A 25243-nucleotide genomic window follows, 5' to 3' on the forward strand; every position below is an offset into this window, starting at 1 on the left:
AGATGTCCTTCAAGGATGCATCTGCAGTCATAACATATGGGTTGTCCTGCCTCAGGCAGCCCTTCGATCGGCCGGATTCCATAGTCTGGGTCTGGCCACGGCTGATGTCGCACTTCACCCGACGTCATAGCTCCTGGGGTATAAAGGCATCAGCCGACGCCATTTTCCTCAGTCTTTCTTGCCGTGCAGTGCCCGAAGCAGAAGCTGTTCGCAAGTGCCGGTCAGTCAGATCCAGAGATTTCAGCTACCGAAAACTTCTAAAAAAGCTAAGTACCCCGTTGGGGACTCTTTCTTGCCTCAGCCGATGTCAGACAAAGTAAATAATTGTTTAACTTGTGGGAAACAAATACCTCATAAGGATTTCCACTCTTACTGCCTTCCTTGCTTAGGCCCAGACCACGACGTATCAGCTTGTTTAGCCTGTGCTTCCTTCAACTGACGGACACTTAGACGTCGGTCGGAGTTTGCTGAAGAGTTGTTTGGCTCCGCTTTTGCATATAAAATGCCGTCGGAGAGTCCGACTACACATTTAGCTAAAAAAACGCAAGGAAAAGGACCGACACTCGCGGCCCGCGGTTTCTGCTGAAACCACGGTTAGGCCTACCGCGAGTGTCTCGGTTTCGGCTGAAACCGAGACATCGGTTCTCCCTTCGGCCGAAAGCATGCCTCCGACAACTGAGACCACACAGGCCCCGGCTGAGTCGGCTACAGAAATTCCTACTGAAGAAGCAGGTACACAAGATTTGTCAGACACCATTCCGTTGGACATCTCTACTCCTGCACGTGGGGCAGTTAGACCCCCTGCTTCTATGTCTATCAAGGCTTTCTCCAGGGCTAAAGCAGTTAAACTTTCCAAGGCCTTACCTACAAAAGCTCCCTCTCACAGACCTACCTCAAGTTCTCAGATTCTCAACCTTGCTGAGGACCTTATTTCTCTGATCAGGGGATCCCAACCTCAACCAGACAGGGCCTCACAACCCCCTCCTGAAAAGGGGCCTAGGACTGAACCCCCTGAACCTCTCTCCTCTGACTATTCCTCAGATGGTTCAGATTTATCTGACCATCAGGAAGGACCATACTCACCTTATGAGGATTCTGATGCAGAAGACTCCATTCCTTCTGCCTCCCCTCCAGAAGAATTTTCATTTGGGGAAACTCTACACTCAATGAGGGAACACTTCCAATGGCAGGGTCAGGATTTTTCTGATTCTAGGAAAAGGCTAAGGACTTTTTTGCACTTACCACAGCATAGGCCTTCAGCCATACCACCTGTACTATCAGTTGTTGATGATGCATACAATGATGCCAGTACTGCCCCTGATTCTCTTCCCCCGGCCCCTGCCAAACCTGACAGATACTACAGGGTCCCGGATTCTCACTTCCACTTGTATAAGGCCCATGCTGCAGACCCAGAAACCATTTCTCAGGGCCCTAAAGGTGTTGCAGCTGCCTCTGCCAAAAAAACCCTACCCTTTGAAAGAGAATCAAGAGCATTAGAGAGATGGGGTAAAAAGGTTTATACATCTGCTACTCTTTCTGCCAGGGCTTTAAACTGTCAATTTCACATGATACAGTACCAGGAAATTTTGTTAGATCAGCTGAATAAAAAGCTGTCCTCTCCTGAACCTTTAGACCGTAAGTCCCTTCAGGATTTGGTACAAAACTCTCAGCAGGTCAGTAATCATTTCTTAATGTGGCTATGATGCACTGGAGGCTTCATTTAGATCAGCTATGACTGGAGCAGTGATTCGAAGGCATGCCTGGCTAAAAGAACAATCCTTGCCAGACCATGTTAAGTCTAAACTCCTAGATGCCCCTATGGAGAAACAAAGTTTATTTGGCTCCCCTGCACAGGAGGTTCTAAAGAAAGTGGAAGAAAAAGCAAAATCTGTCCAAACAGTCAAGGATTTTCTGCAGGTCCAACCTCCGAGGTTCAGCAGAAATTGGCCTTCAAAGAATTGGTCCTTTCCAGACACCTCCAGAGCACATAGAGGCAGAAATAGACACCCAAGAGGCAGAGGTCAATCAAGGAGTGCCTACAGGGGTCGTCAGTGGCAACCTGCCAACCAGAGAAGTGCCGCCACAGATGCAACTGCAACCACTTCCACAGGACAGACACAATGACTTGGCTCTGATTCCGCCTACCAGGGAACAACTGGAAGCACCCTTGGGCGGAAAGCTAGCTTTATTTTCAAAAAACTGGCATTGTATTACAGGAGACAAATGGACTTTGCAAACAATAGACAAAGGCTACAGGTTTCACTTCCACACTCTACCAAAAAAGAGAGGAATGCCAAACCTTCCACCAAGCCAGAAATCAGAGGCTCTAAAAGAAATCATCAGCTTACTAAGGATGAGAGCAATAGAAAAGGTACCATCTATGGAACAAGGCCAAGGATTTTACTCCAGACTGTTCCTTGTACCAAGAAAAGAAAACCAATGGAGGCCTATTCTCGACTTGTCCGCACTGAACACATATCTCATTGTTCCAAAATTCAAGATGCTGACCCTACAGCAACTTCTTCCCATGTTGGGCAAGGAGTCTTGGCTGGTGACTCTAGATCTCAAGGAGGCATACCTGCACGTCCCTATACGACCAGATTGCAGAAGACACCTCAGATTTCTTGCAGGATCAGAGCATTATCAATTCTCAGCATTGCCCTTTGGCTTATCTACTGCACCCAGAGTATTCACGAAATGCCTGGCATCAGTAATTGCACATTGCAGGCTTCAGGGAATTCAAATCTACCCATACCTGGACGACTGCCTAATACAAGTGGACAACAAGACAAAAATAATAAAGGATTTGGCCTATGTCATACAACTGCTGCAAGCCTTGGGATACACAGTCAACATACAAAAGTCAAGACTAGTGCCATCCCAAAGGATAACATTTTTGGGTGCAGAACTGGATACAATAACTCAGATGGCTTTTCTCACAGAAGAAAAACAAAAGCAACTACCAGTCTACTTCATGGCATTGACAAGACAAACTCAGCTTACTGCAAGGAAAGTCCTACAGGCCCTGGGTTACATGGCATCCTGCATAATCTTGATCCCACATGCCAGGCTGCATATGAGAAAATTACAATGGTACCTAAGGAATGTATGGTCTCAACACAGACACAGTCTAGAAGCCCTGATACCAATCATTCCATGCCTGAAAAAAGAATTCCTGTGGTTGGCTCAGGCCTGCCAGATCAACAGAGGATTGCCTTTCCACAAACCACATCCAAGGCAGACCATCACCATGGACGCCTCAGACCTAGGCTGGGGGGCACACATGGAAGACAAGTGTATCCAAGGCCTATGGTCCCAAGACCAGCTGAATCTACACATAAATCTAAAGGAGATGCTGGCAGTGAAGCATGCAATCGAGGCATTCAAATCATTCCTCCAGCAAGGACACCTGCTGATAAGGACGGACAATACCACAGTCATGTGGTACATCAACAAACAGGGAGGCACACATTCATACCCTCTATGCCGGATGGCAATGGACCTGTGGAACTTAGGCCTGAATCTCAACATCCAACTGCAGGCCAGATTCGTACCAGGAAAAGAGAATTCACTAGCAGACAGCTTAAGCAGAACTACCACGGATGCTCACGAATGGATGCTGCATCCAGACATCTTCAAAACCATAACAAAGAAATGGGGAATGCCAGAGATAGACCTGTTCGCCTCCCCACTCAACCACCAACTGAAGAAATTCTTCTCAAGAGTATACCACCCACAAGCCTGGAGGGTGGACTCCCTTTCTTTCAGCTGGAAGGCCCTGACAGTATATGCCTTTCCACCTCTCCCATTGATGTACAAAGTTCTACTGAAGATCAGAGAGGAACAGCCAAAGGTAATTCTGATAGCTCCAGACTGGCCAAGGCAGCATTGGTACCTGCTACTGAGAAGCATGTCTCGGACGAACTCATGGCCTCTACCTCTATGTCCTTTACTTCTAACGCAGAACAACTACAAGACCCTGCATCCAAACTTAAAAACGCTGCAGCTAACTGCTTGGAAAATTGCATAAAACAAAACCAACCTGTTTTATCTCAGAGGGTTAAGGACATTATCCTGGAGGCTCGCAGACCCTCCACAAGGAAAACATATTCAGCCAAATGGAAGAGATTCCTCATTTGGAGTGCAGCAAAGGGAACAAATGTCACACTGGCAAACCTAGCACACATCCTAGAATACTTAGCAGAACTGTTCCACAATGGCCTGTCCTACTCTTCCATTAAGATTCATGCATCAGCAATTTCAGCAGAGTACAACATGGATCCTCCTGTCTTCTTTCATCCTCTCCTCAGACAATTTTTGAGAGGGATCAAAAATGTAAAACCTCCAAGGAAACCACCTCTGCCTGCATGGGATCTCAATTTTGTACTAGAAAAATTAACACTTCCCCCTTTTGAACCAGCAGCAACAGCAGACTTACAGTTCTTATCTTGGAAAACTGCCTTCCTGCTAGCAATCACTTCAGCAAGAAGGGTATCCAAGTTACAGGCATTAATGGCAGTGCAGCCTTTCCTTATCTTCCACCAGGATAGAGTGTCTCTGAGAACCAATCCTACTTTTATGCCAAAGGTGGTATCCAGGGTATCCTTGAACCAAGCTATTCATTTACCTACATTCTTCCCTAACCCACAGAACAGGGGAAAAACTACTACACACCTTGGATGTACACAGACAACTGCGCTACTATCTGGACAGAACTAAGGCCAGCAGAAAAACTGACCAGCTTCTGGTAGCATATGCAACAGGAGTGCAAGGAAAAGCAATTGCAAAACAGACAATCTCAAAATGGATAGGAAATTGCATTCAATTCTGCTACTCATTTCATGGAAAGACAACTCCTGAAAATATCAGGCCTCACTCCACAAGAGCTACAGCCACCACTACAGCTTTCCTACGAGGAGTGGCTACCAAAGACATTTTAGAAGCTGCTACTTGGAGCTCCGTGCATACATTTGCCAAGCATTACAATCTTCCTTTATACTCCAGATCCCGAGCAGGTTTTGCAACTGCAGTTTTACAAGGGATCTTAACTACACCATCATTATCTTAGTGCCTCCTCCCCCAGTTTGGCTATGGTACTCTACCCATATGTTATGACTGCAGATGCATCCTTGAAGGACATAGTACAGATGTCCTTCAAGGATGCATCTGCAGTCCTAACAAATGGGTTGTCCTGTCATCAGGCAGCCCTTCGGTCGGCCGGATTCCAAAGTCTGGGTCTGGCCTCGGCTGGTGTCGCACTTCACCCGACGTCATCTCTGCTGGTCTTCGGGTATAAAGGCATCAGCCGACGCCATTTTCCTCAGTCTTTCTTGCCGCGTGGCCAAGCAGAAGCTGTTCGCAAGTGCCGGTCGGTCAGATCCAGAGATTACTACTACCGAATCCTACTTCAAGACTTCTAAAAGCTAAGTACCCGTTGGGGACTCTTTCTTGCCTCAGCCGATGTCAGAAAAAGTAAATAACTGTTTAACTTGTGGGAAACAAATACCTCATAAAGATTTCCACTCTTATTGCTTACCTTGTTTAGGCCCAGACCACGACGTAGCAGCCTGTTTAGCCTGTGCTTCCTTCAACCGACGAACGCTTAGGCGTCGGTCGGAGTTTGCTGAACAGTTTTTCGGCTCAGATTTTGCGTACATTATGCCGTCGGATCCTCCGACTTCTCAAATTGTTAAAACGCAAAGAAAAAGACCGACTCATCGGTCCGCGGTTTCGGCCGAAACCACGGTTAAGCAAACCGCGAGTGTCTCGGTTTCGGCCGAAACCGAGCAAACGGGTCAATCTTCAGCCGAATCCATGTCTACTACCGAGGCTCCTGCTACCCTAGTTGAATCGGCCTCTGAAGTTTTGCCTACTAATGTGGTTCCTCTAGAATTATCGGACACCATCCCTTTGGATGTCTCTACCCCAGCATGTGGTGCTGCTAGGCCTCCTGCAGCCATGTCTATTAAGGCCTTTGCCAGGGCTAAAGCAGCCAAAACTGCTAAATCAGTGCCTGTTAAGCCCCCCTCACACAGGCCCAGTTCCAGTTCTCAAATGCTTACTCTGGCAGAGGATCTCATCTCTTTAATAAGGGGATCCCAATCTCACCCAGACAGGGCCTCTCAGCCTCCAGAAAAGAGACCTAGAGCAGAGCCCCCAGAGCCAGTGTCCTCAGATGATTCTTCTGATGATTCAGACATTACAGACCATCCAGAGGCTCCTTTTTCTACTTATGAAGATTCCGATGCTGAAGAATCTATTCCATCTGCCTCTCCACCAGAGGAATTTTCCTTTGGGGAAACCTTACATGCCATGAGAGAGCAATTCCAATGGCAGGGGCAAGATTTCTCAGATTCAAGAAGAAGGCTTAGGACCTTTCTACACTTACCACAACATAGGCCCTTAGCTATACCTCCAGTTCTTCCTGTTGTGGATGATGCATTTAATGATGTTTGCACTGCTCCTGATACTTTACCTCCAGCCCCTGCCAAGCCCGATAGGTTTTACAGGGTACCGGACACTCATCACCACCTATACAAGGCCCCACTTGCAGATCCTGAGACTATCTCCCAGGGGCCTAAGGCAGTAGCTTCGACCTCAGCAAAACCCTCTCCCTTCTGAAAGGGAATCCAGGTCCTTAGAGAGATGGGGTAAAAAAGTTTACACCTCTGCTACTCTCTCAGCTAGAGCTTTGAACTGTCAGTTTCATATGATCAATACCAAGAGTTTATGCTTGATCAGTTAACTAAGAAACTGTCCTCTGATGATTCCTTAGATAAGAAATATGTTTTAGAAATGGTGAATAACATTCAGCAGGTTAGTAACCATTCTTTAAAATGTGGCTATGATGCACTAGAGGCTTCATTTAGATCAGCCATGACTGGCACAGTTATAAGAAGGCATGCATGGTTGAAAGAACAGGTCTTGCCGGATCATGTTAAAGCAAAGCTGTTAGATGCTCCTATGGATAAGGCCAGTCTATTTGGTTCTCCTGCCCAGCAAGTAATGAAGAAAATGGAAGAGAAGGCAAAATCTGTACAAACAGTTAAAGATTTCTTACAGGTTCAGCCCCCAAGGATTAGCAGGAACTGGCCTTCCAAAAATTGGTCCTTTCCAGACTCCTCTAAATCTCAGAGAGGCAGGAATAGACGTTCCAGAGGCAGAAATCAATCCAGAGGAGGCGCCTACAGAGGACGCCAGTGGCAAGGCAATAACCGAGGCACAGACACAACCACTGCCACTGCAACTGGGCAATCACAGTGACTTGGCTCTGACACCGCCTACCAGGGAACAAATAGCAGCACCCTTAGGCGGAAAGTTAGCATTATTTTCAAAAAATTGGCACTATATCACAAGAGACAAGTGGATTTTGCAGACTATAGACCAAGGCTACAGGTTTCATTTCCACACCTTACCAGTAAAAAGAGGAATGCCAAACCTACCTCCAAATCAGAAAACAGAAGCTCTAAAACAGATAGCTCAATTAACAAAGATGAGAGCTGTGGAAAGGGTACCACCAACAGAACAGGGCAAAGGATTCTACTCCAGACTCTTCCTAGTACCAAGAAAAGAGAAAAGTTGGAGACCTATTCTCGACCTGTCCGCCTTAAACACATTCATCATTGTTCCAAAATTCAAAATGCTGACCCTACAGCAACTTCTTCCCATGCTGGGCAAGGAGTGTTGGCTGGTAACTCTAGATCTCAAGGAGGCATACCTGCACGTCCCCATACGACCAAATTGCAGAAGATACCTCAGATTTCTTGCAGGATCAGAGCATTATCAATTCTCAGCATTGCCCTTTGGCTTATCTACTGCCCAGAGTATTCACAAAATGCCTGGCATCAGTAATCGCTCATTGCAGGCTACAGGGAATCCAAATTTATCCATACCTGGACGACTGCCTGATACAAGCGGACAACAAAAGCAAGCTGACAAAAGACTTACAAAGAGTCATTTGCTTACTACAAGCCCTGGGATACACAGTCAATTTAAAAAAGTCAAGACTAATACCATCCCAAACAAGAACATTCTTGGGTGCAGAATTGGACACAGTAAAACAGATGGCATTCCTAACTGCAGAAAAACAAGAACAACTCCTCTTTACTTCTTGGCATTAACAAAGCAGAACAAACTAACAGCAAGGAAAGTACTGCAGGCCTTGGGCTTCATGGCATCATGCATAATCCTGCTCCCCCATGCCAGACTGCATATGAGAAAGCTACAGTGGTACCTAAAGAATTTATGGTCTCAACACAAGCACAGCTTAGAAACCGAAATACCACTAATCCCATGCCTGAAACACGAGTTCCTATGGTGGGCTCAAGCATGCCAGTCAAACCCAGGCTTGCCCTTCCACAACTTTCAAGCAAGCCAAACCATCACAACGGACGCCTCAGACCTAGGTTGGGGGGCCCACATGCTGGACAAATGCATACAAGGATTATGGACTCCAGATCAACTGCACCTGCACATAAATCAAAAAGAAATGCTGGCAGTAAAACTAGCAATCCAGAATTTCAGACCATTCCTCAAAGAAGGCCATTTGATGATAAGGACAGACAACACCACAGTCATGTGGTACATCAACAAACAGGGAGGCACTCATTCATACCCCCTATGCCGAATGACTCTGGACCTATGGAATATGGCTCTGAGCTACAACATTCAGTTACAGGCAGTTTTTGTACCGGGAAAAGAAAACATCCTAGCAGACATGTTAAGCAGAACTACCTCGGATGCTCACGAATGGATGCTACACCCGGACATCTTCAAGGCCATCACACAGAAATGGGGAATGCCACAAATAGACCTATTCGCATCCCCACTCAATCACCAGCTCAAGAAATTCTGCACAAGGACATACCACCCACTTGCATGGAAGGTGGACTCTCTATCCTTCAGTTGGAAAGGCCTGACAGCATATGCATTTCCACCTCTTCCTTTGATGCACAAGGTACTACTGAAAATCAAAGAGGAGCGTCCAAGGATAATTTTGATAGCTCCAAATTGGCCAAGACAACACTGGTATCCATTGCTGAGGAGCATGTCTCGGGGGAGAACGTGGACACTACCCCTGATGCCTTTGATGTTAACTCAGAACGACTACAACATCATGCATCCAAATCTAAAAACTCTGCAACTGACTGCCTGGAACATTACATAACAGCAACCTAACCCAGATTTATCCCAAAGGGTTAAAGACATTATCCTTGAGGCCCGCAGACCTTCTACAAGAAGGAACTATGTAGGGAAATGGAAAAGGTTTGTCATTTGGAGCACTGAAAGAGGAAAAGATGTGTCAAAGATAGATATTGCCAACATCCTGGAGTATTTGGCAGAGCTTCTCCATAAGGGCCTGTCCTATTCCTCCATCAAGATACATGCATCAGCTATTTCTGCAGAATACAGCTTCGACCCCCTGTCTTCTCACATCCTCTACTCAGGCAGTTCCTCAGAGGAATCAAGAATGTAAAACCTCCTAGGAAACCACCATTACCAGCATGGGACTTGAACTTTGTGCTAGAAAAATTGACACTCCCTCCATTCGAACCAGCAGCAACAGCAGATCTTCAACACCTATCCTGGAAAACTGCTTTCCTACTGGCAATTACTTCAGCAAGAAGGGTTTCGGAACTACAGGCCTTAATGGCAGTACAACCCTTCCTAATCTTCCATCAAGATAGAGTATCCATGAGAACTAATCCTACATTTATGCCTAAGGTGGTATCCAGAGTGTCTCTAAACCAGGCAATCCACCTACCTACCTTCTTTCCCAATCCACAGAACGGGGGAAAGACTGCAGCATACCTTGGATGTACATAGACAGTTGCGCTACTACCTGGACAGAACCAAGGGCAATAGAAAACTGACCAGCTTCTAGTAGCCTATGCAACAGGAAGGGAAGGAAAAGCAATTTCCAAACAGACAATCTCCAAGTGGATAGGAAATTGCATAAGATTCTGTTACTCCTACCATGGAAAGCCAATTCCACAGAACATAAGACCTCACTCTACAAGGGCTACAGCCACTACCACAGCTTTCTTACGAGGAGTGGCTACCAAGGACATTATTGAGGCGGCTACTTGGACCTCCGTGCATACATTTGCCAAGCATTATAACTTACCTCTATACTCTAGATCCCGAGCAGGGTTTGCCACTGCTGTATTGCAAGGGATCCTAACTACACCATAATTCTTCTTCCTCCTCCCCTAGTTTGGCTATGGTATTCTACCCATTTGTTAGGACTGCAGATGCATCCTTGAAGGACATAGTACAGTTTTGTACCTACCATAAATGTAGATGTCCGAACAGGATAGCATCTGCAGTCAGGATTACCCACCCTCCTTCCCCTCTGTGGTATTCCTGGGGTATTTACCCTCCTAATAGCTAGCTGGGGGGGGGGATCTCTTATGGTGTATGTGTTTGTATATATGTACATACATGCTTATTTTTTGTGTTTGCCTACTATTTTTTTTGGAAACATTGGCATTTACCCAAAATTTAGTTTTCCAAGAGGGCAACTGGCATCTGGGGCAAGAAACACTGAGGAAAATGGCGTCGGCTGATGCCTTTATACCCGAAGACCAGCAGAGATGACGTCGGGTGAAGTGCGACACCAGCCGAGGCCAGACCCAGACTTTGGAATCCGGCTGACCGAAGGGCTGCCTGACGACAGGACAACCCATTTGTTAGGACTGCAGATGCTATCCTGTTCGGACATCTACATTTATGGTAGGTACAAAACTGTACTTTTTGTACCTACCATAAATGTAGATGTCCGATAGGTATGCATCTGCAGTCAGGATTACCCACCCTCCTTCCCCTCTGTGGTATTCCTAAGGTACTTACCCCTCTCTTAGCTAGCTGGGGGAATCTATTATGGTGTATTTGTTTGTATGTATATATGTATATATACTTTTTGATTTCTACTGTTTGGAATTTTCTACTTTTATACAAAGTTAGCCTTCCTAGAGGGCACCTGGCATCTGGGGCAAGAAACACTGAGGAAAATGGCGTCGGCTGATGCCTTTATACCCCAGGAGCTATGACGTCGGGTGAAGTGCGACATCAGCCGAGGCCAGACCCAGACTTTGGAATCCGGCCGACCGAAGGGCTGCCTGAGGCAGGACAACCCATATGTTATGACTGCAGATGCATACCTATCGGGCATCTTCATTTATGGTAGGTACAAAACTGTACTTTTCTGTGAGTACTGTGCATGTGTACTTTCCTTAATACAAGAACAACTGCACAGAGCTGGTCTTTCAGTATTGTAACTGCTGCTTTCCTGATGCATATTTCAGCTAATCACTGCTGCATCTAGTTTCCTTTTAGTTCATTTACTTTCATTTTTTTAAAGATGGCAATTGAACATTCTGAGACTAGTGAAAGTGGTACTTCCCAAACTTGAACAGTAGCAATCATATCATGCTAAAGCCTGTTTTAATAAAGTAGCTTGGTAGCTGTGGCAAAATAAATATGAAAACACACCATTACTGAGCTGCTGTCCGTAGGTTTTCCATACTTTACGACGGAGCTATGATTTCTTGGTATACTGCTGATTAATTCCGGGAGGTAGTGCACTGGAGAAATAACCATTTAGTAGCTGCAGATAGATTTATTTCAGCTCAACAACCAAACTCCTTTCTGTGGGTAATACTAATCATTTTGCATGTTCTGAAATACTAAATGGCCTCTGCTGTATAATAATTTTTTTTTATAAAGGCTTACAGACGCAGTAAAAATAGACTTTGTTCTGAAAGGTCCATTACCAAAGCAACTTCTCAGTTTCTGTCTCATTCTTTCCGATCCAACTGTTTATGCAGCATTTTTATTGGGTTTTATGCAGGTCTGAATAATTGCTAACTTTTGCATTTGTAGCCCGTCAGTTTACACATCTTTTCTTGATGCTGATTCTGCAGAGTAGGGGTTTTTGCCATGACCTGCACTTTGAATAGTAGGGATTTTTGACCATAGATAGATGGGTTTGACTGATGCCTCAGTTGCCAGAGAAACCAGCTGGAAAAGGATTGCAGTAAGCTGTTGATGTTGACTCTCCCATTTTGAGAGGAATTTTGAAGGCGTTACAATGCAGGAGCACCTAGAAATGCAGATCCGATATTGTCTTTTCTGTCTGCCCATTGGCCTTGAGGTGCTCACTTCCTTACACTTACAATCCCCAGACAGAATGCTATATACCCTACTTGGTGAGTTTAACCACCCCCCCCCAAGTTAATTGTACAGAAAACAAACCTTATGTGCTTACCTTACTGCTAGATCCATGTTGTCTTCCATCCATTTCAGCTGCTGGATCATATCCAAAATGGGCAAATTTGGATCCAGTGCATTAGCTCCTACTCAATAACCATAATCCCCTCCACCCTGCTAATTCCTCAGATTTAATTTTCCTCTTGCTCCAGACATACGTGGTCTCAAGGCTTAAGGTTTTGTTGGTGTGTAGTTTGAAATTAATTTTGTCTTTTTTGCTCCACCTAGTTTAACTGCTTCCCGTATTTGCTGCTCAGAGTAGTATTAGCTCGTTAGTGAGTATTTTCTTCTCCTGTTATATGCTCTTTTTTTCCTACTCTACACAAAAAATAATACTTTATATATTATGTTTGTTTTTCTGGATTGTTTATGGTTGTTTTGTAGTCTCTCTCACAGCTTGTATGTTGTGCTGTTATCCTTTGAGGTAGTTTTCAGTAGCAGCATTGTTTGTTAGCTAGGTATTCACTTTACATTTATAGTTTGTGCTTCCTACTGTGGATCCCTGGCTATGTTTGACAAGGCTTTGGGCTTTAAGAAGTGTTCCATTTGCAGACTCAAAAAATTCCCCATCAAGATCCACATCCTAAATGTGTGTACTGTTTAGGGGCTTCACATCATGAAGAAGATTGTGAGTTATGCTCTGCCTTGGGCCAAGAGCTTTCTCAGACCTCATGTCTAAATTGGTGTTAAAATGTCTTCTCCCAGCCACGTCAGGGAAGTTAGCCTCTTCCCTGTTTGGTCCTCTGTAAGGCAAGAAACTAATGGAGAAGTCTGAGAGATAAGCCAAAAGAGTAGGATAAGAATATCTTTGTCAGAGCCGATAGTCTGGTCATCTTTGACTCTGAGTCTCCCTTACCCGTCCGCACAGCTACATTGGTGGATCTTGAGGGATCCCAGAGCTGTGAGGTCAGCATTGGTGCACAATGGTCAGGATCAACTGCAAGACTTTCAGATCCATTCCTTACTTTTAGTGCATAAGTGCAGTATAGCCCGGCACTGTAGTCTGCTTTGGAACCAGGTCAGTCTCAAGGGGGTCTCCTGTCAGATTCTTGGAATCCCAACAGGAGTCCTTTGGAACAAGTTTCTGCTTTGGCTTTCAAGCATTTGACAGGGATCTCTTACTGTCCATAAAGGAGGTATTGCATCAGTGCTTGGATCCATCCCAATCTGGTTTGATCTTGACAGTTGCTCCTCCACACTGTCCTGTTCCTCGGGGAGAGTCAGCATTTTTTAGGCCATGACAAAGTGCTCAAGAAAAGGTCTCCAAGCAAGGAGGATTTCAGGGCTTTGGACATATTCAGAAAATGTACTTGTGCTTCAGTGATGTTTACATTACAGGCATTGAACTACTTCGCACATTGGACAAGATTTCAGAGGGGCTGACCAAGGAATTGTGTCAAGTTCCTCTTTGCTACTATGACTTGAGTCCCGCAAAACAGTGGATCTACAGTTGTCAACTCTCTAGTCTATATCTAATGTGTCCATTCAACAGGCACTGGCATTGCTTTATGTTGACACACCTGGGTGCGTCTCACAATTTGTGCACAAAACTTCAAGATATCCTTTTTGCATACCACTTTCGATGGGTCTGTGACCCCCCCCCACCACTGACCCAGTAATTAAGGAGACTCCGTCCTCACCACTGGCAACAGTGTGGGGCGTACACACTGGTAGGATGACAAGTTACACACACAGTATTTCCAAAATGCAGTTCTCTTCATCAAGTACAATTTCTCTCAACACTTCTCCAGATCCCCAATAAGACTCCCCACTGGCACAGCTATAGCCAAGCTAAGACCTCCAGCACCCTCTCTGTCCAACCAGTGCTTCATGTCCCTACCCAAGTAGCTGACAACCACAGTGTTTGAGATTTGATTTCTATACAAACACACACACAACTGGGAAAGGCTGGCACAGGTTTACTAGCTATGCCCCCTTTTGCCCAAACTATGAGATAGTTATTACTGCCACCAGCCAACTCTTTATCAGCTACTTTAAAGCCCTTAACGAAGGGTGTACAATCTTACTGTATAATGTTACTATTAATACAAATGGTGGTTTGACCAAGAGCAAGGGTATTAGGGGTGGCCCACAGTGTTACCAAATAAATATGCAACTACTCTCAGAACTTAAATGTCTTACAAATATCAGCCACAATGAAAGGTTTAAATATATTTGATAATAAATAATAAAAGAACAATAAAATACACAGTAAATAATCACAGTTACATCAGAGTTCAAAATCACAGGAAATATTTAAAACAACATTGCAGGACAGTCTCAAATAAATAAAACTTATAAGCTATACTTCACTATATTCCTGTCTGAATCTAAGAGAAATTACTGTACCCTAGTTAACTTGCATCCAGAGCAATGCAAGTGTGGTGAATGGATCTTCTAGCTGATGTTGATGTAAGGTCAAAGACAAAATACAGAATACTCAGTCTCTCTTTCAGAAAGTTCTTAAATTAATATCTCAAATGTTACTGCTGAGTTAGCTTGCAGGATGACATAATTTCTTGTCATCTGACTTTAGTTCCCAAGCTGAACCCCGAAAGGTAGAAACTGGCAGCCTTTAGCATCACTTGTGAAAAATACATAGCCCTCAGATCTTTGCAGCTGCTGGAAAACCTAAAACAATAAAACACTTGCAAGACAATATAGAAGGTTCCCTAATTTTAGACTTCCTGTCTCCTTGCTGCATTGAAACCATCTTTTATGATGCAGTTATAAAATAATTTAATTTCAGCTATTGTTCTAAAGTTTTTCTAGTTAACTTTATATGTTCTAGTTTCCACTGTTAAAATACATACATTTACACAGTTACAATAGTGTATATACATTTCTGTTCTTTTCTAGTAGGGTACACTGTGGATGCATCTTTAGGCTCACTACTTTACAAAGCCTTTTACCACATACTTCTGTACCAGCAGTTTGATAAACAGACAATATACAGTTCTAATACATTTGTAACACAGGCATATGTATCATGTTGATATTCACAATTGACATATGATTATTTACAAAATTCCAGGCTGGCAGTACCTTCTTTCTTTCTTTATTTTACAGTTGTTTACCGGGGAGATCTGACTGGACAGACCTTCCATTTTCAGCGGAAGCCCGGAAAGAAAAGCTCCAGAACAATTGCTAACATATACTATACATAAGACATTTACATAAGCATTGTGGTTTGCACATTCACTTTAAAAAATATAGCAGACAATAACATGATTGTATAAGATATGTACATAAGCATAGAGATTTAGACATACAATTAAAAGTATAGCAGGCAGTAACATATGGTTGTTCATACAGTATGTGTAGTAGAGATAATTTTGAAGATGAGACAAGAAAGGAAAACTAAAAAAAGGAAGAGACTATAAGTTTATATGAGGTGCCTTGACATTTTAAGGGAAAGCTTTTCAACTTAGTCTATGGGGAGAGTCAATGGGTATAGATGGGACAGTGGGGAGGAGGCAGCAGTGAGTTGGTAAGTAATGTGTGATAATACATAGTGCATCTCTGGGAGTTTTAAAGAGGAGGTTGGATAGTGGGTAGGGGAAAGAAGTTAGAATATGTTAGCCAGGTGCTAAGCAGTTGCATGTCCAGGAATTGTTTAGGTGGAAATAAGCTGTTTTTTGAAGATGTATTTGTTAGGTTGTAACCTGATTTGTAGTGGTAGGGAGTTACAAGTCTTGGCAATGTTACTAGAATACAGGGTGTCACCAGAGCTGTAATGGCTTTTGGAGATTGCGATTTTTGCCTTGTTAGTGGATCTAAGTTCGGGGTTATTGGAGTAGAGGGTGATCAGGTCTTGTAAGGCTGGAGTTTTGTCAGGTTGGTACAGTATTTGGTGAGCTAGAAGAAGTTGGTTTATTGCTAAGGTGTTAGGGAGTTCCAGCCAGGTAAGCTGTTTTTGGGTCTGACAGTGGTGGGTGCGGTAGGAGGAGTTTGTGGCGAATTTTACTATTTTGTTGTAGCATACTGATAGCTTGTTTAAATCGCACTTGTTTAGATTAATTAGGACAGGAGAAGCATACACTAAGGTAGAGCGAAGATGGGTATGAGCTAGGGTAACTTTACTGTTGCTGGTTAGGAAGTCTTTACATTTGTAAAGAGTACCTAGTTTTTTATTGTTTTTGGTTATTGTGTGAGCTGTGTCAAATTTTGTATTATTGTCAGTAATGACTCCTAGTAATTTTGTTTGTGTGACGGGGGAGATAGGGGTATTATCTGTTGCAAAAATAGAGAATGGGGGAGTAGGTGCTGCTGCTTTGAAAGTATGAAAGAGCATAAGTTGGGTCTTTTTAGGATTTAGTATTAGCTGGGAGTTTGTAAGCCAGGTTTCGATGGATGTAAAGGCTTCTTGGGTCTTGATTTGAAGTTTTTGGAGGGTGAGGCAGAGCAGATTAAGGTGGAGTCATCAGCGTATTGAACCAGGCTTGCTAGAGGGGTGGCTTTGTGAAGATTATTTGTAAATATAATGAAAAGTAGGGGTCCTAGGATTGATTACTCCTAGTTTTACAGGAAGTAGGAGGGGGTTTCCACTGAACAGCTTGTTGGCATTGGGAGAGATGGTCTTGAAACCTTAATAGAGTGGGGGTAGTTCGTTTTAATTCTGAAAGTGATGTTATTAGTTTTGTATGGGAGACTACCAAATACCTTTGATAAGTCCAGGAAAACTGCAGATGGTAGTTGGCCGTTGTTGCGCTGCATATTTACTAATTTACTAAAACTGATGAGTGCAGTGGTAGTGCTATGGTTAGGACAGAATCCATGTTGAGTTTTGGCAAGAAGATTGTTGGAGAGGAGATGGGTGTGGATACATTTTCCCAGTATTTTAGCCAGTGGGGAAAGTATAGCTATAGGGCTGTAGTTTGTTAGGTCAGTGGAGTTGCCCCCTTTGTATATTGGTATAATGTAGGAGATTTTCCAGAGAAGTGGCACCTTTTGTTTTGACAGAGATTGGGTAGGAAATGGCTTTGGCGGCTATTTGTAGGAATTTGGCAGGTTTGTCTACTGCTAAAGTGGCGGGTTTAAGTTTGGTTAGGTGTCTATAGATGGTGTAAGTCGGTACAGGTTGAAGGGTGAATGAGATAGCATTATTTGATGGGTTATATTGTATAGTGGGTTTTGAGGAGTGTGGGTCTGTTGACAGCTTTAATATAGAGTTGGTAAAGAACTTATTAAATTGGGAGCTGTGTTTATAGAGGTAGTGTCTATGTTTGGATCAGGAGTTGGTGATTTACCTGGTTGGAGAATACTGTTTAGAGGGACCAGAACGTTTGTGGGTTGGCATTATGCTTAGTTTGAATTTCACTATAGTATTTTTGTTTTTTTAATTTGTTTTGTTTATTTACAGTGTTTCTCAGTTGTAAGAATGTTTGCCTATTAGTAGTTTTGTTTTTGTGCCAGGTGCCCCATGCTTTGTCCCTTTGTTTCATAAGTTGCCTAGTGCTCTTGGTAAGCCATGGGGCATAGATGGTTTTAGTGCGGATCTGTCTTGGTGGGGCAAGTTGGTTGAGAAGGCCTAAGAAGATAGTGTTAAATACTCAACTGCTTCATCTAAAGGAAGTGTTAAAAGAGGGGACCAGTTAGAGTGTTTAAGGGCTGTATTAAGGTCGTCAGCCCTGAAGTTTTTAGTGTATCTGATGTGTTTAAGAGAGCTAGTTTGTGTAGTTTGGTCTCTGATGAAGAATGCTGGGAGATGGTCACTTAGAGTCTCTGGTAGTGTACTGAAATTATGGGTGAAAGATGGGTGATTGGTGAGAATCCAGTCTAGTATTGATTCTTTTTTTGAGGTTTTGTCTACCGTAGTAGGGGTTTATACAAGCTGTGAGAATCCGTAAAGGTTAATATGATTTGAAGGGTGGGGTGATTTAAAGGACCACTATGGGCAAATGATGAAGAAAACATATATTTTTTTTATCTTGCCGTGATTTACTACACCTCCCAAAGCTGCCTGCAGCAAAATAAGTACTCATTCCTAATTTTATTTTGTTTTTACTCTGTCTGCCCTCATGGGGGCAGACATCGTGATTCCTTTGGAATGCTAAATCTGTCCCATAATGCACAGACTGAGAACAAATAGCCCTACCATTTGTTGTCAGACTAGACTGCAGTGGTGGTGCTGCGGTAGCGTTGTCACTTCACAGTTAGATGATGCCCGTTCGATTCTCAGAACGTCTTCTGTGTGGCGACATGCGTGAATGGGCGTTCCTTCGTTGAAGGTTGTGCGTTAGGCCCGGAAAGCCAGCACGTAAAAATCTGCCAATCAGTAGTGGACCGGAGTTCCGCTGTGGCGACCCCTAACCGAGAAAAACTGAAAGAGACAAATTTGTTGTCAGACTAGACTTCCATTCACTTAGAATGGAACACCTGAAAAAAACTGCCAAGTTTGAGAATCTGCAGCTCATGTGTCATTGACTGGTATGTGCTGAGTTTTACAAATGTTGTTCCTACTGATGTACTACACATTCTCTGAAAGAAACTTGCAAAAGTGTCAACAAATTACTGAGATAAAGACTTTTCACAAGGAGCAGTTTTGCAAGTTTCAGTTCCTGGCCAGGTTACTCTTCCCATCTCCCCTCCTTCAGTGGGCTACAGTCTCACATTTCCAGCTTTACTAGATTCAACTATTTAGTCAGCTTTACATAACAATAGACATAAAAAATGACAGCCTGGTGTGCCACTAAATCTGTTCCCTTGTATGTCTCTATGCCTCTTCACTTCTGAATAGCATTTCCCAGGAATAAAAAAAAAAAAAAAAAGCAAGCGCATCAGTCCAGAGTTCAGGCCAGTCTATACATTTAAAATGTGCACAGTAAAATATTCAACTTATAATGCATTTTGGCTGCTGACATGGTTATCTTTACATAGTTATTCTCTTATAGTATAACCTGAACTTATGGTATTTAATGATAAATTTTACAACAGTTCTCAGTTTCTTAACAATGACCTCCCAAGCCTCTGATGTGACCTAGTACTTTTTCTTACTATTGCTTTATCTAGTTTGTCTTAGTTGTATACCTGTAGCATGTCTCTTATCCTCTCAGCAACAGACACCTGGAGAAAACTTCCAAAGCAGATACTTGTATTGAAAGAGTAGCAGCGAAATTACACTCCAAAAAACAATGCACTCAAACATAGTACTGACAAACACGGGAATGTAGATGTCTGAATCAAGCAGTGATGAAATTGCTAGGGACTTCACTGAGCACAATTTTACTCTTAATCTCTCCATTTCATAATCCAAAACATTCGCACCACACTTACAAAGGCACACCTCCACATTCCACAAACACAGCTACCCACACCCACACAACATACCAGTCAAATTTAAGGCTTTTCCCACCTGTCTGCAAAACACTGCTGTAATGACTTTGGCAAACAAATGAAAATGATTGATGGGTGTTGGTTCAGGACTCCCATCCATATCTCTCAACAGTACGGATTTTTGCAGAAAGTCCAGATTTTTTGTCTGTTTTTCATAAAATTGCAGTTTTCTGTCAAATCACTGGCAAATCATTGAACACTGAAGTCAGAAAGTTGACAGGCATGTGATTTTCAGACTTCATATCCTTAAGAAAATTCACTCTAATGCAAAACCTATTTATCAACTTTCTAAGTTTGTAAGTGCAATATTTATAAATTGTCCCATTTTTGGGCCTTTGTCCCCTATTATTTATGGCCTTGTCCAGATTTTTTGTTCTATAATGTTGAGAGTTATGCTGCCATCCCTTCCTACTGGAGCCAGTCCACTGCACTTGCACAAGTGTCCCCCTCAGCAGGGCAGCAAGCAGGTATCGGTGCAGAGATGCTTTATAGTTCTTTTACACCACACACACACACACACACACACACACACACACACACAGTAAATCTTGTTGTCCATGTTATTTCTTCTTTTCCTTGGTTTCGTTTCTCTTACTTGTAATGTTGCTTTTACTCATTTTTTCTCCTGCCTCCCATATCTACCCTAATTATTACTTCTAACAAATGCTTTTTCTCACTCTTTCTTCTCTTCCCCTCCTCCTCTTTGTCCACTATTTGAACTTTTCCACTCTGATATTTGCTTTATGGGTAAATAATGAACTGTCAGCCTTATGTCAGCACATTTCAATGCTACATAATATTGTGTTTAGTCTAATAATAGGTTCATAGGTAGGTACTAGGCTATTGGCCTAAGGGCCTAAGTAAGCCTAGCCAACAAGTTTCCCTGGCTTATGCCACCCAAGAAAGTTATTTTCCTGTGCCACTGTCGAGCAGAGCCACAGAAGTGATTCCTGGGGTATATTTTCCGATCTCCATCCACTCAAAGATTTTTCTTGAAAAGTGCTAATGAGGAACTTTGCTTGACATAGATGGGTAGCTTGTTCCAGAGTATGGGGGAAGTCTCTGGGACAGGAATCTATCTCTCCAGCATGTCCTGTTTATTGTGGTGACAAGGTTTAGGTCCCTAGAGTGTGTAGCTCAGAGGGATTGGGATTTTTTTAGGTGTAGCATGTCCAACAGCTCTGGGTTTGACACAGCTTTATATATTAGGCAGAAATCACCTCGGAGTAGGCAATATGCTACGGAGTAAAGCTGGAGTTTTTTTAGATGGTCAGTGTAGGGCATCTGTTTGAGGTCAGTAATCCTCTTTGCGAGGTACTTCTGCGGCCTTTCCAGCTGCTGCAAATGTCTTGTGAGGTACATTCCAAAAGGGGCATTGTACTCTATTCTGGGTCTGACTGTCAAGTAAAGGGGAACAATGACCTCTTTGTGATGAGGTGTGCCACGTAGAAGGACTTCCTGACTACTGTCACAATGTGATTATCAAAGGAGAGACTACTGTCCACCTGGGTCCCAAGGTCTCATCACACATTCTGTGTTAAGTAGACTACCACCTATGTGGTAGCTTATGGGTACAGAGTTTTTACTAAAGGGGATGACAATGCACTTTTTGGCATCAAGCTTGAGGCCATGGCTCTAACACCAGGCATCTGTCTCAGTGAAGCCCTTCTGTAGGATGTCCACATCATTTGGGGACCAACTATGGCTCCTAGTTTTCAGTCATCTGTGAACTTCGTTAGCCAGAGGCCTTCTGTGTTGGTCTGTACTTCAGTCTGTACTTCAGAGAAGTAGATACCAAACAGGAGAGGTCCCAGGACTGAACCCTGTGATACTCCACTTGTCACTGATTTAATGTCAGATTTGGAGCCTGCAACTTTTACAGTGTGGGTTCTGTCAGTGAGTCAGTTGGCAACCCATCTTGTGACGTAGGGTTTTATACCTAGTTTAGCTATAATTCCAGAATGGGGGATGGTGTAAAAAGCCTTGGCGAGGTCAAGATAGGCTGTGTGAACCACCTTAGCCTCATTGACTGCCTCAGAGAAGTCGATTAGGTTCAGGATGCATGATCTGCCTTTCACAAACCCGAACTGGGTGGGGTCCAGAGTTTGGAGGTTACCAATGTCTTTGTTTATGAATTCCATGATGATATCTGACGGGGCTTAGTGGTAAATCACTTTGGCTATGGTGTGCAGAGTCCTGGGTTCAAGCCTTGCAGAGGCTGTTGTTTTTTTTTTAATCATAGCCTCACCTCAGGCTTTGTGCCTGCTGAATGGCGCACAGTGACGGTTATCCCACTCCACAAGGGGGGAGCCACCATGGACCCTGGGAACTACCGCCCCATTAACCTGACAAGCCTGGTCTGCAAGGCCATGGAACATATCATCATGGAACTTATAAAGAAAGACATTGGTAATCTCCAAACTCTGGACTCCACCCAATTCGGGTTTGTAAAAAGCAAATCATGTCTCCTAAAACTGATAGATTTATTTGAAGTGGTCACTAAAGCCATAGACAAGGGTAAGGTGGTTCACACAGCCTATCTAGATCTTGCCAAGGCTTTCGACACCATCCCCCACTCTGGAATTATAGATAAACTCACTAAACTAGGTATAAATCCCTATGTCACAAGATGGGTTGGCAACTGGCTCACTGACAGAACCCATACAGTGAAAGTAGCAGACTCCAAATTCGACTTCAGACCAGTGACAAGTGGAGTACCACAGGGTTCAGTCCTGGGTCCTCTCCTGTTTGGTATCTACTTCTCTGAAGTACAGGCTAGCACAGAAGGTCTTTGGCTAACGAAGTTTGCAGATGACTACAAACTAGGAGCCATAATCGAAACTCCTAATGATGTGGATATCCTACAAAAGGGCCTCACTGAGACAGATGCCTGGTAAGCCATGGCCTCAAGCTCAATGCCAAAAAGTGCATTGTCATCCCCTTGGGTAAAAACTCTGTACCCATGAACTACAACATAGGCAGTAGTATACTTAACACCAAAAGTGTGATGAGACCTTGGGACACAGGTGGACAGTATTCTCTCCTTTGATAATCACATCACCACAGTAGTCAGGAAATCCTTCTACGTGGCACACCTCATCACAAAAGGTTTCTCATCCAGAAAAAAGAGGTCATTGTTCCCCTCTACTCATCACTCATTAGACCCATTATAGAGTACAACGCCCCTTTTGGTATGTACCTCACAAGACATTTGCAGCAGCTGGAAAGGCCGCAGAAGTACCACGCAAAGAGGATTACTGGCCTCAAACAGATGCCCTACGCAGACTGTCTAAAAAAAAAAAAAAAAAAAACCTCCAGTTTTACTCCGTCACATATCGCCTACTCAGAGGTGATCTCTGCCTAACATACAAAGCTATGTCAAACCCAGAGCTTTTGGACATGCTCCACTTAAAGAATCCCAATCCCTCCGAGCTACACGCGGTAGGGACCTAAACCTTGTCACCACAATAAACAGAACATGCTGGAGTAGTAGATTCCTGTCCCAGAGACTTCCCATACTCTGGAATAAACTACCTATCTATATCAAACAAAGCTCTTCATTAGCACTCTTCAAGAAAAATCTTGATGATTTGATGGGAAATAGGAAATTCACCCCGGGGATCATCTCTGTGGCTCTGCTCGACAGTGGCACAGGAAAATTATTTTCTTGGGTGGTAAAAGCCAGGGTACATTTTTGGCTGTGCTTGTATAGGCCCCAGGGCCGATAGCCTAGTACCTACCTATGAACCTATACGTTCCATGGCCTTGCAGACCAAGCTCAACAGGCTAATAGGACGATAGTTCCTGGGATCAATGGTGGCTCCCCCTTTGTGGAGTGGGATAACTGTTGCTGTGCGCCATTCAGTGGGCACAAAGCCTGATGTGAGGCTATGATTGAGCATGGTGCTTAGGTGGGGAGCCAGTTCGTTCTGAAGTTCATGTAAAACGCAGCCTGGGATGTTGTCCAGTCCCATGGATGCTGTGTTTTTGGCTTTAGAGAGTGCAGCTTTTACCTGTGTAATTGTGATTACAGGGACTCTGCATTCTTCCTGTATAGATATGGGCCCTTTAGGGTGTTAAAGGGTGGTAAAGTTAGCACTTGGCAATATCAGTTGGTTCTGTAATTTTCATGCAGTTGTGCTGTAACTCAGAGCAGATCTGGGTGTTGCCATTGAGATTCCTGACATAGGTATAGAATGCTTTGTGGTTGCCCTTAGAATCAGTGGTGATTTTATTTTCATAGCTAGCTTTGGATGCTCTTATAAGGGATCTCAGCATCTTACTGAGGCTGACCAGGGAGCTCCACCACTCATGGGATTTTACTCTCTTTTGCAACAGTTTCTTCCTTCCGTTGTACAGTTTGTTTATGGCAGGGGACCACCAGATTGGCTTCCTTTTTTTGGAGGATAGCTTCTTGGTTCTGTTTGGGATAGCACGATCTATGCACTCATGTAAGTGCTTATAGAGTGCATTTGTGTAGGATTCAGCAGTCGTAACTGTATTGGCCATCTGCATGGGTGTCATGAAGTTCGCCACTTCTGTCTTAAGAAGCATGAAGTTGGCTATGGAATAATTTTTTACCATGGTTTCCTTAATGTGTGGTGGGAACGGGATGTGGATATCTAGGGTGATTAGCTTATGGTCGGATCAGACCAACAAGGAGTTGACTTTGGGTGTGGAACACCGGTCATTCATGTTGGTAATGACTAGGTCTAGGATATTGTTGCCCTTGGTGGGAGTGTGGATAAGTTGATCCAGGGCACTGGAATTTATGAATTCCAGAAAGCATTAAGCGAAGAAGTTGGTACATGAGTAGTTTTCCCAGTTAATGGTGGGGTAGTTGAAATCACCCATTATTAGGGTGTTTGAACCCTAATATTTTCCAGTATATCAAGAAAAGAGGAGTGGGAATCCTGGAGCATGATGGGGGATCTGTAGCAAGCTACAATATGGATTGCATTTTTGCCCAGAGTTAGTTGCACTTGGATAACCTCGGATGCATTATGCTGTGCAACTAGCCTGGAGGTGTGGATATCCTTAATGAATATGGGCACACCTCCGCCTTTGGTGTTCCGGTCCAGGTTATATGGCCGAAAAGTGTGGTCTGAGTTATAGGCTGGTAGTGCAGGGGTGCTCTTTGGAGCCTTGAACCAGGTCTCAGTCACTGCACAGGTATCGATGTTCTCCATTTTAAGGAGTGCCTTGAGTGAGTGCATTTTAAGATTTGGACTTCTAGCATTGAGTAGCATTACCCTCAGTTTTTGCTAGCCTGTTCCTGTTACATTTGAAACCTGTCTAAAAAAGGCACTATAAGGGCAGCAAGAGCCTTAGCCAGTATCCGGAATCCCACGGGCGACAGGTGCAGGCCATCTCTGGCAAAGCATCATGGTCTGTCGATCATGTCGTCCCAGGCAGACAGATACTGGATCCCCTTAGAATGACATCAGAAGCTTAGCCAATTGTTATAGTCAATCATTTTGTCCTTGTACTGCGGTATCATTCTGGGTGATGGCAGAATGCTACTCAGGGATAGGGTCATACCTCCCTGGGCTAAAGATCGGAGAGCTCTTCCATGTCTCTCTTCATGTAGTCCAGCGAGGCATGTCTCAGGTCATTCACACCAACATGGACAATGACA

The 25243-nt window shown here is 43.8% G+C and overlaps 1 protein-coding gene across 1 annotated transcript in view; it reads left to right on the forward strand.

The window, feature by feature from the left end:
• The window catches only part of FDXR (ferredoxin reductase), a 508804-nt gene that overhangs the window by 404608 nt on the left and 78953 nt on the right, over positions 1-25243 (forward strand). The window lies entirely within an intron of this gene.

This window comes from Protopterus annectens, chromosome 10.part0 (genome assembly GCF_019279795.1).
Source record: "Protopterus annectens isolate FY-2018-M chromosome 10.part0, PAN1.0, whole genome shotgun sequence".
Lineage (NCBI taxonomy): Eukaryota > Metazoa > Chordata > Ceratodontiformes > Protopteridae > Protopterus > Protopterus annectens.